Genomic DNA, 12,366 nt, shown 5'->3' with positions numbered 1-12,366 from the left:
GTTGTAGGGTATAGAATGTGCATTGATTTTCGAAAAGTTAATAAAGTTACTAAGAAAGATCATTACCCTTTACCATTTATTGATCAAATGCTAGAAAGATTGTCTAAAAATACTCATTTTTGCTTTCTTGATGGTTATTACGGATTTTCACAAATTCTTCGTTAAAGCTAAAGATCAAGAGAAAACCACCTTTACTTGTCCCTATGGAACTTATGCTTATAGACGTATGCCTTTTGGTTTATGTAATGCTCCTGCTACTTTTCAAAGATGCATGTCTGCTATTTTTCATGGTTTTTGTGAAAGTATTGTAGAGGTATTCATGGATGATTTTTCCGTTTATGGGAATTCTTTTGATAGTTGCTTGCGAAACCTTGATAAAGTTTTGCGAGAGATGTGAAGAAACTAACCTTGTTCTTAATTGGGAGAAATGCCACTTTATGGTTAATGAAGGAATTGTATTGGGACATAAAATTTCCGAAAGAGGTATTGAAGTTGATAGAGCTAAAGTTGAAGCAATTGAGAAGATGCCCTATCCGAGGGATGTTAAAGGTATTCGTAGTGTTCTTGGTCATGCTTGGGTTTTATAGGAGGTTTATTAAAGATTTCTCCAAGATTTCAAAGCCTCTTACTAATCTTCTTCAAAAAGATGTACCATTTGTTTTTGACGATGATTGTAAGGAAGCTTTTGAAACTCTTAAGAAAGCCTTAACAAGCTGCTCCTATAGTTGAACCTCCCGATTGGAATTTACCATTTGAAATTATGTGTGATGCTAGTGATTTTTTTGTAGGCGCTGTTCTTGGACAGCGAGTAGATAAAAAACTGAATGTTATTCATTATGCTAGTAAAACTCTTGATGCTTGCTCAAAGAAATTATGCTACTACTGAAAAAGAATTGTTAGCTGTAGTCTTTTCTTGTGATAAATTTAGATCTTACATTGTTGATTCAAAAGTTACAATTCATATTGATCATGCTGCAATTAGATACCTTATGACAAAGAAAGATGCTAAGCCGAGGCTTATTAGATGGGTACTTCTTTTGCAAGAATTTGATTTACATATTGTAGATAGGAAAGGTGCTTGATAATCCTGTTCTTTGATAATTTGTCTAGATTGGAAAATATTGCTTATGATCCCATTCCTGTTAATGATAGTTTTCCAAATGAACAATTGGCTGTGATAAAGGTGAGCTCGCGAGACAGTCCATGGTATGCTGATTATGTTAACTTTATTGTTTCCAAGTACTTGCCTCCAACCTTTTCAGCTCAGCAAAGGAGGAAATTCTTTTATGATTTGAGGCATTATTTCGGGATGACCCACACTTATATAAAGAAGGAGTGGATGGTATTATGCGAAGATGTGTTCCCGAATATGAACAACAAGAGATATTGAGTAAATGTCATGGCAGTGCTTATGGAGGACATCACGCTGGAGATAGAACCGCGCAAAAAGTTCTACAATCAGGTTTTTATTGGCCAACTCTCTTCAAAGATGCAAGGAAGTTTATTTTATCTTGTGATGAATGTCAAAGGGTTGGTAATATCTCCATACGCAATGAAATGCCTATGAATTATACTCTTGTCATTGAACCGTTTGATTGTTGGGGATTTGACTTCATGGGACCTTTTCCCTCTTCAAAAGGTAACACTCATATACTTGTTGCTTTATTGATTACGTTACTAAATGGGTGGAAGCCATACCTACAAAAAGTGCTTGATGGTGAGACCTCTTTAAAAATGCTTTTAGATATTATTTTTCCTAGATTTGGAGTACCTAGATATATTATGACTGATGGAGGTTCTCATTTTATTCATGGAGGTTTTAGAAAAACTCTTGCTAAGTATGGTATTAATCATAGAATTGCTTCCGCTTATCATCCTCAAACTAGTGGTCAAGTAGAATTATCAAATAGAGAGATTAAATCTATCTTGCGGAAAACCGTTAATAAATCTAGAAAGAATTGGGCTAGTAAATTGAAGGATGCACTATGGGCTTATAGAACTGCTTATAAAAACCCCATGGGAATGTCACCTTATAAAATGGTTTACGGAAAAGCTTGTCATTTACCTTTAGAACTAGAACACAAAGCTTATAGGGCTGTTAGAGAATTAAATAAAGATCCTAAACTTGCCGGTGATAAGAGGTTGCTACAATTAAGTTCTCTAGATGAATGGAGAAGTGAAGCTTATGAAAACGCTAAACTCTTTAAAGAAAAAGTTAAAAAATGGCATGATAGAAGGATCATCAAAAGAGAGTTTAATATTGGGGATAAAGTCCTATTGTATCGGTCTCGTCTCAGATTCTTTGCAGGGAAATTACTCTCGAAATGGGAAGGACCATATGTTGTCGAGGAGGTGTATCCCACTCTTTGCTGGTTCCATCCATCTTGAAGTACTGCCCACCACCGAAGTTCTCGGAATTACCCGGATGATCAATTATATAGTGTTTAGTCAGACAAGAATGGCAGCAATCTGCATTTTGTAGAAACAAGATCAGAAAGATTTTTATCTAAGGAGTTCAGAAAATCTAAAAGTTGCAAACATGTCAACATGCTGCATGTCAGGCCAGAGGCAGGTCATCTGAAAGTTCAAATAAAACAGACATCATGAGGGGCAGGCACCGCTTTCAACGCTAAGGTTAATAGACAACTTAACGATTAAAATAAGGGGTTAGTCATAAATTTTGTTTTGTACTCCAGGCGAACCATGAGATGATCAGATAGCACTTAAGTTCAGTACTGAAAGGTGCTAAGCGATTGGACGTCAAGAGCATACCAACTTCACTTGATGAAGGTTGTACCGTACAGCACAAGGTGATGTCCTCTTCACAAAAGTGCGAGCCAGACGGGCGAAGAGCTTCAGCGAAGAAAAACACAGGGGCATCTCTGGCGGAAGAAGGGTCCTTTGGCCACGCCATGAAATTGATATGGAAAGATTTGTCCGTATTAAATTCATCCTTCATGGTTCCTAGGCCATAGACGATATGAAGCTGGTAATGTGCCGCAGTTTGCTTAGCATACTTAGATAACGCTGCATCAGCCATTTCAACCCATCGTCTGTACCATCTTATAAGAACATCCCTTCTTCTAGCGATGATTTGGAAGGCCTCCTTGCAACGCTCCCGAAGAGGAGGGTGCGGCAGCTCATCGGGTATCGGGGAGGGCAGCAGCATAGAGGAGAGGCGCAGAATGTCAGCTGAGGAAAGCCTGCGCATACCGCTTGATCTTTATGATAACTCTTCAAGCTCTACACAAGCCGGAATGCCTCACTTGATCAATGTTGCTTTGTGAAGACTCACAAATGCTCCCCCATACACTATGATGGGAAAGCTCCGTTGATGCACATCTTCACATGTCCATTATCACCAAATGGACGGCAAGCTTCAAGCATGTGATCCACTCAAGATGCTCATCTTGAACTTGCCCAACTCAACCTTGTATCTTCTCATACTCACATAAGATAGAGCATGGCTAATATTGAGTTCCACATAAGAACTCCATCTTCATTGTTCTTCTTGATCATATCACATATATATCCTCATACCGATGATCTTGATGCCAATACACAATACATCCATACTTGAATCCAACACATGGAGTACAAGTAGTACCTATGGAATATTCCTTCATATAAACTCAATGAAAACATTAGTCCATAGGGATTGTCATTAATTACCAAAACCACACATAGGGACAATGTACCCTTACAGTAGTGAATAAAAATATTATTTTTTATAAGGGATAGTCAATAGGATTTTGTTCAGTGACACGACACCTCGGACGAAACAGTAAGCAGCGTAATGAGGCATGTCCCATTCAATAGGTACTTCATGAAAAGATATTTAGTTACGGAGGGCTTGTTGGCTTCCGGATCACTAAACGTTGCCTCCTATCTCTCAGGTCCATGCATGGGGTTGATCCTCAGGAATGGGATCCATGCATGGGCTTGATCCTCACGAAAGGGAGGCTACGTTGTGGCCAGATCGACCTTAGCGTCCAGATTGACCTTAGCGTCCTTAATGTTTCCTTGCCGTGAATTAACAATTTCATTGCGTCACTATGACATCTCAACGTACTCGAAACCCTGCAACTCCAAACTATGTACACATGCAAAAAAAAATCTCAATATAACAATGTTCATCTTCTGTAGCTTAACAAATATTCGTATATATCCAAAAGACAGGTGCAACTGAATAAAGCGTTTCGTGAAAGAAAATGCCATATATATACTTCATAACACAATTGCCACTCTACTTCAAAGTTGAACCTTAAACTAGTATAGCAGATGCACTTAACTAATATACGACTAAAGGCCCAAATCAACATGCTATCTACCAACAATCTTGTCTTCTATCTCGCCCGTGTCTGCTCCAGCCGCACTTCACTCCCTTGACGTCCGGTTCACGCCAACACCGCCCACCGTTGGTCTCTTGTTTCTCATCTTCCACATGCTCCTATCACACTGTTGAAGATAATCATTGTGCTTCCATCCGCTGCAGCTCGAGGTATCCAAATGTTGTTCAGAAAAGAGCACTTCAGTTGCAGCTGCTAAATGTACAAAATATTATTCAGAAAGGATGCATATACAAATATTCACCTGTGTAACATGTTTGTTCCTAGCTAGCTACAGAGAATATAGATGCCCAGGTGATATAGACAAAAAAAAACCAAAATACATTGTCACACACCATTTGTACAACACAAAAGATTCAGCCTATTTATCTTGCTTACAAGCTTTTGATTTTTTTAGGGCGTTTGACTTGATTTTAAATTATCTGCTATGTTCGGTTCAGGTGAAGAGAAAATGAACTTTATATAAAGGAACAAGAAATTCGTACTTCTCATCGTTTGGTATGTTCAGGTTTACCAGATATTGAAACGTCCACCCAAGGTTTGTATTTTCATATCTTAGGTAAATATTCTCATTTTGGCATATGATTGTTCTTCTCTTTTTATCTTTCTCTTCTCTTTTGTATCTGCTATCTTACTGAGATATGATTGATCTTCTATTGTGTACCTGATTGTGCAGGAAAAGAGGAAACATAAACACATTGTGCACCTTTATACACTTACACTTACAAAATACTACATTTTCTTCTCCCTTGCAGATTAGAAGGGACATGACCTAAATAACAAATAATGTTTATGTTCAATTGGTTGCGCAGATAAGCAACCGAAGCAAATAGAATACCTTTAGGTTGCTTATACAACATCATCTAAGAATCATTTTAAGTTTCATTTTTCATAATATGGTCAGTAGATGATCAAACATATGTTCACCTTCTCTCAGAAGGTCGTTGCCACTGATCACTACGGGAACAACTTCATATGCCGACGGCCCCGTACCGTCGGCACAACCACTTCAACCGTCGGCACCGGCTGTGCCGACGGTGACCGTCGGCACAGGCTGGTCGGCACATTTCCGGTCGGGGCAGCTCCCATCACCGTCGGCACGAGTGGACCACCGTCGGCACACGCTGCACCGACCGGGCCGGGACGGTGGCCGTCGGCCGTGCCACCGTCGGCACGGGGCGTTGGTCGTCCGCAACGGAGTGACGGCGCTGGCGAAGGCCGTTAGGCTGTGCCGACGGTGAAACCGTCGGTACAGAGCCCGCATTTTCCCGAATGCGTGGGCGCGAAAACTGAAAAATTTCGAACCGGCAAAAACGCGCGGCTGGGCCGGGTCTGTGCCGACGGTGTCACCGTCGGCACGGACTCCTGCCATTTGGCACAGCTACGGGCTCGTGCCGACGGTGACACCGTCGGCACAACCGGCCCAGGTTTTTTTCAGTTTTCGCCATTTTTGCTCTATTAGCTCAGAAAATTGCTGAAATTGCACATATTATAATATTGAATGCCCGATAACATATATAGCACCATATAGCACAAAGATATCACCGTATAGCACCAAATCTCACAAATATAGCATCAAATCTCACAAATAGCACAAATATAGCATACAAGACCATGGTACATACACCGGATCCACTACAAAGATGAAGCGTGTCATCATGTGCTAGTACAATGTAGAAACTATGGTGGTGCACCACCCGAGTGACGATCTAGCTACGGTGACGAGCTAGCTCCGAGTCGGTGAAGTGAGGCCGTCGTATCTCGACGGTGCTCGGGGAGGTAGAACCACGACGAGAGCCACCGGAACCGAGAAAAATGCCGAGGTTCGGCGAAGCACCGAGGAGAATGGCGACCGGGGTGCATCGGCGTACCACAAGGAGTGTCGTTCCCGGATTCTCCCAATCCCTACATGTTGGAGGGAGTTAGCAACTTAGCCATGTCACACCAAGTTAGCAACTTAGCCAAGTTAGCAACTTACCGGAGTCAACCGACGCCGACGCTTGTACATGATATAGAACTCCTCCTTGGACGGGAACACCGGCGTCGGCCCCGGATGAGGTGGCTGCGGGAGTGGTTCCTCTCGCACTCCAGGTCATCATGAACCGAGTGAAACTGCGCAAGAAACGGGAGAGATTGCTCGGATTCAAACATGGGGACTTATGATGTTTTGCAACCATAGAGATTGAAACTTACCGCCATCCGGTTGCTCGTCCACTCGGACATAGGCATCTTTCACAAGGTCATGCTCCTTAATCTTCTCGAGATACTCCTCGTAAGCTACTCGCGTAGGCCTCCTCGAGCTGAGTCTACAATTTCAGAAATAATGCGTCTCATCAACATAGCCATTCGGGAACAAGAGTCAAAACAGAGGATGAAAGTGTGGATGACTTACATCTACCTCTACCCGAGAACGGCCCGTAGTCCGCGAGGAGGTAGCGTAGCTGCCGGAGGGAGGGTAGCCTTGATCTGCGTGAAGTTCCTCCGAGGCTTGAAACCCCCGGCAAAGGCAGAGCGGGACGTCCATGCGGCTGGCCGGACCCCGCCGAGCATCATCGCCACCTCGTCGACCGGCTCGGTCATCGGGTCCTCCACCTCCGGATGGAGCTTGGCGTACTCCTCGCAGTATCTTTCCTTGCTCTCTTTGGCCTTGCCGTAGTACCTCTCGAGCGCGGGCCGAGGCTCGTTCGGACTCGGGCGTCACCGGCTTCATGTGCGTCCACGCTTCCATCTCACCAACTTCCCTCCCGAGCTTCTTCCCCGCATCACAAAACAAATGTTATGCATATCATCGAAAATCAAAAAAATGCAGCTTGTTCCATTTTTATATGTACCGGACGCTCCCGATAGCGATCGGTGCTTGCTGCTCCCCGCACCTGTGTGTTCCACGGTTCCCACGGTTGGCCTTGTTCCGGTCGCTCACGGCCTTGAAATCGGGGTTTTCGCCGACCCAATTCTTGACCAACTCCATGAAGGCGGCCCTCTTATTATTATCAGCCCAATGTGGTACAACTCTGCAAAATCAAAACTCATTTGAAGAACAAACAATATAGTTGCAAGTTAGCCGCAGTACATAGAATCGCATTGACAATTACTTACCGACATGAATTGCTCTATCGTCATAGCCGGGCGAGTCCCCGCACAATCTCGGGCTTTGTGTACCTTACGCCCGCTCAGCATAGAAGTGGCCGATGCACGTGATCCTCCGGTTGTACCACTGCTGCCGTGTCAACTTCCGACACATGCTACGGAGGATCACGTCCGCCCTCTCCTTATGCTCGGTCGCCACCCTATAATTGCGCTCGCAATCAAGCATAACGAAAGTGTGAGAGGCATGAGTTATCACGGTGGGGTTATCAACTACATATGAACGAAACCCAAAGAGTATGCATTACGTACCCAAAACTTCTTGATCACGGCGTCGGCGGCGGAAGTAAAGCCGGGGTAAGGCGCTATCTCAAAGTCTTCCCAAGTGTAGGCTAGCTTCGACTCGCCCCCAAGGACCGGAGTGTACATCCCCGGCCGGTACTTCCTAATAGCAGCTCCAATCAGACTCCCTGGCACGCGGACATTCCCCGTGTATGTGAAATTCCTGCACAATTATCAAACATTAGAAAATGCTAAGTGTCATAACGAAAATGAAATCACCTTACTACTTACTCTGTCTTTCCTGGGACAAGGAGCCACTTCTCATCCTCCGTAGCAGGTTCCTTACTCTCATCGGGAACCTGCGCTTCCCCACGAATCCGCAACTTCTTCGGAGCCATCTCCGTCGAAGCCTCCTCGTCCCTAGACTCCTCCTCCTCCTCCCTAGTGTCCTCCTCCTCCTCCCTAGTGTCCTCCTCCTCGTCCATAGACGCGTGAAGCCACCGAGCCGAAGCGAGAGGGAATGTCGGCTAGAAGGAGCTGTGCATTCCCCCTCGTCCTCCGAGCTCGTCCTCCCCCTCGTCCTCCAGCTCGTCCCTCCCCCTCGTCCTCCAGCTCGTCCTCCCCCTCGTCCTCCCCGCCCTCCGTCTGCGTCTTCGTAACGCCGGGTGGGAACAATGGGTCTTCCACTCCGTCTGGAAGCACCCGGCCCTGGCTTCCGCTGATGCATCTGATCAAGCAAGGAGCTCGATGATGCCTTCCGTCCGCTCATATTGGGCAATTACCTGCATAAGAAAAAGAGAAAATAATTAATAAGCATGTTGAAAATTAATAAGCATAATGACAAATATAGGTACTAAGCATAATGAAAAATGTAGGTATTAAGCATAATGACAAATGTATGTATTAAGCATAATGATAATGTAGGTACTAAGCATAAAAGACCCTCACCATTCATCACCACTCTCATCTCTAGGCATTGGGTTCTCAGCCTCACTATCAAAATCAGTATCATATGAGTATTCATGGTCGGCATTGGGTTCCGGTTGAGTCTCGACAATGTTGTCTTTGCTCGCATGGCGCTTGGTGAGCATAGCTATGTCCTTCGGGTCCACCACGGTCTCACCACGCATTTGTACATCGTTGTGGAGATCCCGAAGACCTATGTCTATTTGAAGAGCCCCGAACTGCTCTTCCTCTTGATAGAAAATTCCCTCATATGTTACCGGGTCAATGTTGTTGTAATCGTCCTCGGAGGGGATGGGTAGCTTACCATGTGGCGATACCCGGAACACGACTTCCCAGCCCATGAGTTCCTCATTCCGACATGGGTAGGACAAATAATAAACTTGCTTGGTTTGGTGAGCCACAACATAGACGTCGGATCCGCTGTAGGTGGTTGTAGGCCTAACTTCAACTAAACCAATGGAGGGGTGCTTCTCATTCCACTGTGTGGGTCAAACCGAGTGGCATTTGAACACAAAGAGCTTGAGTTCTATGTTTGCGTTGTTGAACGTCAACTCGTATACCTTTTGTAACCTTCCATAGTAATCAAGATCATCGGCTCCGCGGGTGTAGACCCCAGTATTTATTGTTTTTGCATTAGGCCGGTTCTTCGGTGAAACTCCGTATGGAAGCGATACCCATTTACATCATACTTCTCATGCGTATGGACTCTACGGTTAAAACCCTGGGAAACGCATCTCAACTCATCTGTCATCTCAACGTTGGGATCAGCTCCCTACAAGTTCGGTTCAGATTATTTTGTGCATTAGTTACGTGTAATAAGACAAGTCACGGATTGCAAAGTAAGAGGAACATTTGAGAAATTACTTTTTCATGGAACCAGTTCACGAAGCTTTTATTTAAGGGCGGGGCACCCTCTTTCGGAAGAGTGTACCACTCGCGTGGGAGTGGGACCATTTCTTCCCGACCACATTTCATCATGGAATTCGCCGAAAGGAGAAAATACGTATTAGACCAAAACCAAGTTACTGGTTGCAAAGTAATTGGTTCATCATTTTACCTCATGAAATCGACCACTTCCTCCATGTTCATAAGCACGTAAAGCATTATGCAATCCTTCTCTTCGGCGAAATGTTCTCCACTTTTGAGGCACCGGCCTTGCCACCGGGATATTTGAAGAGCAAGAGCTTTGGGTCACGGTTGGGCTCATCGGAATTGTACCGAGCGACCGGGTTATGCTTAGTGGGCACATCATTGGCATAGTACATTGTCGTGGCGTCCGCCATCTCATGGAGGAGAGTTGCCTCAGCTATGCATGCTTCAATCTTATTTTTGTTTCCACATTTGTACCGAATATACTTGAACTCCCTCTCAATACAAAACCGCCAACGATATCTGCACCGGTCCCCCAAGAGTGCCTCGTTGGCGAGATGCACGATGAGATGTAACATCGGAGTGAAGAAGCTCTGGGGGAATATCATCTCTAACTTGCATAGCATGTCCGGCACTTGCTCCTGCAGCTTCTCAATCACCTCGGTACATATCCGCTTAGCACGGACCGTGCGGAAAAAATGGCTCACCTCCGCAAGCACTCGCCGGACATGATCGGGGAGATACCCTCGAAGCATCACCGGCATCGGCCGCTCAATCCATATATGATAGTCGTGACTCTTGAGCCCGTTTATTTTTCCCGTAGCAAGATTGACTCCCTTACTCATATTCGAACAATAACCATCGGGGAACATCACGTCATATTTGAGCCACGTAAATGCCTCCTTCTTGTCGGCGCTATCAAGACAAGTACTTGGCATGCGGCTTTAACCAACCTTTTCGATTGCCCTCGGGAGGCTGCATGTGTAGAGCCACCCTGTCACATATCTCCTCAATATCGACTCTAGCTGAAACATTATCCCTTGACTTGCCCGGTATATTGCAGCAGGTGTTAAGGAATGCCTCCCCACAATTCTTTTCGGTGTGCATCATATCGATATTATGGGGAAGTTCAAGGTCCTTGTAATACTCGAGCTCGTTATGCCCGCTATGTGAGTCCAGTTGTGCGTTTTACCATATCCCTCAAATTGGTGGCCGGGTTCCTTACTAGGTCCGGAGAGCACGTAGCTCAGCATCAGCAGTTGCACCATTGAACTTTGGTATTTCTTTATGTTCAAGCACAACTACGCCTTTCGTGAAGTTTTTCTTGTCGGATCTCGAACCGATGCCCTGGACTCGAGGAACTTGCGGTGTTTGTCAAAGGCAACATATTTGTGTCCAGCTTTTAGGTGCTCGAATTCTAGTTCGTGCTCGCACACTCGGGCATGGAAACTTACCAGCTGTACTATGCCCACGGAATAGGGCGTACCCGGGTAGGTCATGCATCGAATAGTGGAACCAAACTTTCATGATGAAGTTTCTCTTTGTTGCTCTGGTCGTATGTCAATGTACCGTGATGCCACGAGTGGTGCAAATCATCCACAAGTGGTTGCATTAAGACACTCAATTTCTTCCCTGGATATTCGAGGCCCCGGAAGGATCATCGACAAGAATATGTTCTTCCTTTGCATTACGACTCCGGGAGGGAGATTGAGCGGAATAACAAACACGGGCCAGCAGCTGTACGCGGCGGTCGACATACCATATGGGTTGAATCCATCGGTTGCTATCGCAATTCTAACATTCCGAGCCTCACTTGCCTCATTTGGGTGCTTTTCATCGAAGTGCTTCCATGATTCACCATCGGATGGATGTACCATGGGTACCCGTTTCTTCTCGTCTTGCAATCTTATCCCGGTCTTATGCCATGTCATCCGCTTGGCGTCTCCTCGAACATGTAAAGCCGCTGGATTCTTTTGATAAATGGGAGATAACGAAGAATCTTTATGGCTACTTTTGTCTCGCCTCTTCGACCATTGCCTACATCTACCTCATGATACCTAGAGTGACCACACTTGGCACAAGATTCTTGTCATCCGCATAGTCTTTCCAAAACAAAAGGCAAAGTTTTGGACAGACATCATATGTTACATAATCCATTTTCAATGCTTTCAAGATTTTCTTCGTTTCGTACATGGTCTTGGGCAAGCAATGACCTTCGGGCAACATGTTACCTACTGTGCTCGAGTCTTTTCAAAGGATGCTCGAGTACTCTCAAACATGCACTTGTCGGCTAGCAACTCGCGTGATGCCATCAAGTTGAGACATTTTTGCACCCGGGTATAGAGGCCTCCTAGCCGAGGCCATCATATCAATGAAGGCCCTCGCGGTTGGCTCGAGTTCCTCCTCCGGAAGTTCCTCCGGTTGTGGCGGTCCCTCCGGTTCGAGCGGTTCCTCCGGCTCGCATCTGTTCGTCCCATGGTAACTCGGCATGTCGGCATCCCGAAGATCATCTAGCAAGTTTAAGATGCCATCGTTCTCATTGCCATCGATCCGCTGCCGCATCACCTCACCTCTATCACGTTCGTGCCGAGAAAAGTCGACCGGCGGGTCGTAGTCACGCATATACCCATTCCACCAAAGGTGTTTAGTCATCTCTAGAATATCCTTAGGATGACGCCTCCTGCGGACATTGCAAGGGCAACGGGGACGAACAATCCCCTTCGAACCACGAGCTAACTCCTTCACTAACAAATCGGTCTTCCATTTCCATTCATCCGTCACTTGAGTCGAACTAACACGGCCACCTGTACATCCA

The sequence above is a fragment of the Lolium rigidum genome, chromosome 6, assembly GCF_022539505.1.
Source record: "Lolium rigidum isolate FL_2022 chromosome 6, APGP_CSIRO_Lrig_0.1, whole genome shotgun sequence".
Taxonomy (NCBI): Eukaryota; Viridiplantae; Streptophyta; class Magnoliopsida; order Poales; family Poaceae; genus Lolium; species Lolium rigidum.
This window is presented reverse-complemented; position numbering follows the sequence as displayed.